The sequence below is a fragment of the Geospiza fortis genome, unplaced genomic scaffold, assembly GCF_000277835.1.
Source record: "Geospiza fortis unplaced genomic scaffold, GeoFor_1.0 scaffold23, whole genome shotgun sequence".
NCBI classification, from domain to species: Eukaryota; Metazoa; Chordata; class Aves; order Passeriformes; family Thraupidae; genus Geospiza; species Geospiza fortis.
Window position 1 is genome coordinate 13,220,627 of NW_005054303.1, and position 1,866 is coordinate 13,222,492.

A 1,866-nucleotide genomic window follows, 5' to 3' on the forward strand; every position below is an offset into this window, starting at 1 on the left:
ATTTGGGGCAGATGGACACACTCTGCTCACCACTGGCTTTGTCACATCCAGTGTTTCCAGCTGTTCCCCCCCTGGCACTCCCTGATCTTCCCCAAAGACAACACATGGCACAGAACCACAATTTACATGGCCCTTTGATGGGGATTTCTTGTCTTTTTTAAAACCTGGTGCCTCCTCCTCTGCCCAAAAACAAGCACAGTGGGTGCAGCCTGATGCTCATTTTGGGGAGGGGAGAGGTGGAAACCTCACCTGAGTTATCCAAACTCACTTGAAAGAAGAGAGCAGGAACACCTTGAATAATAGCATCCCTTTATTTGCTGACACCATTACAAAAACTGATTACATTAGCAACCAAAAAAAAAAAAAAAAAAAAAAAAAAAAAGGAGTGTTTACTTGAGGTTGAAGTCAGAGGCAGCTAATCCCAAAAATGTAATTAAGTAAAACAGTGTACAACATCAGTATTAAAATGTCATTTCCCACTGGTGACTTTACCATGTTGGAGTTTTCTGAACAAGTTTTATTGAGCAAAATAAGATAAAAGATTATGTGTTTACTGTCTCTCCAGGAATGTAAAGGTCTAATTATCCAAACAGGTTTGTTTTTATTATAAAACTAAACTCTGGAGGTGTCTACAGAGTTGGGGTTTTTTCTTTAAATCAGTAGTCTAACAAGGATTAGAAAAGACAAAACTCTGTTCAGTGTTTCTGACAAAGTAGAAAGGGTGAAAACATAAATAAGGCTTTAATTTGGCAAAATATAATACAATGCCTTCTGCTATCCTCAAATGAACGATTCCCCCGTGATTTCACTCTGCAAGAGAAACACAAAGCACCAGGTCAGAGGAGCAGCCTCCCGAGGAGGGTTAGAATAATTCCATAATTCCAGCACCTTGCCTGCATTTCCTTGGTGTCAGGCACAAGGAAGCCCAGGGGAACGAGCCTGGGTGGTGGAGGCTGAGCAGGAACAGCCTCCCAGAGCAGCCAAGGTGCAGCAGCATCTCCCTCCCTCCCTCCTGGACACGCAGGTACCCTCAGCCCCTGCTCTACCCAAGCAGCTCTGCTGCCCCTGCTTTACAAAGGCAGGAGCATAAAAAGCTCCTGAATCAGGAATGCAACAAATCCCATCCTCAGCAGATGAAAGCAGCTCTGACACTCCTCAGTTAGTGCTGCCTCCCAAAACAAACAGTTCCCAGTTCAGACCCAAATCTGCATCAGCTTCCTTTAAAAGTTCCATGTCTTGAGCTTATCCAACCTTCAGCTGACTCTGGGTTATTTAACTTTATCTACAACTCCCGGAAAGGTGAAGTTGGTTGCACTCAGCTGGGGCTGGGCTCTTTCTCCAGCAGCACTGACACAACCATCACAGCCTCAAGCTGCACCAAGGGAAATACAGGTTGGATATCAGGAAAAAGTGTTTTACAGAAAGAGTGAGAAAGTTCTGGAATGGCTGCCCAGGGAGGTGGTGCAGTCCCCATCCCTGGGTGTGTTTAACAAAGCCTGGATGTGGCACTGGGTGCCAGGGGTGAGTTGAGCTGTTGGGGCTGGGTTGGACTCAATCTTGAAGATCTCTCCCAACCCAGTGATTCTGTGAATTCTGTGAATCACCAGGTTTCCAAGCTGGCTGAGTATTAAAATTAAAGCCTTGTCCACGTGTCTGTAACTGTTCAAGAGCTCATGACAGGCTGGTGCTCAGACACTCCCAGCCACTGCTGTGGGTTATTCCATATCCTCCATCCCAAAGCAATCAGAGCATGGGAGTGCAGACAGTTTGCTGGTGGAGCAAACAAAGAGGAAAAAAGGCTCTGGGAGAACAAAACTTGGGGCATCCTGCTGCAGGAAGTAGCAGGGAGGGGTGGAGTTACCTCCC

The 1,866-nt window shown here is 46.1% G+C and overlaps 1 protein-coding gene across 11 annotated transcripts in view; it reads right to left on the reverse strand.

The window, feature by feature from the left end:
* Positions 1–297: 297 nt before the first annotated feature.
* The window catches only part of KTN1 (kinectin 1), a 55,900-nt gene continuing 54,331 nt past the window's right edge, over positions 298–1,866 (reverse strand). For all 11 annotated transcript variants that reach the window (XM_031066256.1, XM_031066258.1, XM_031066255.1 and 8 more), the window contains one exon: positions 298–810. The gene's annotated coding sequence lies outside the window, so the exon portion shown is untranslated. The remainder of the gene's footprint in view (positions 811–1,866) is intronic.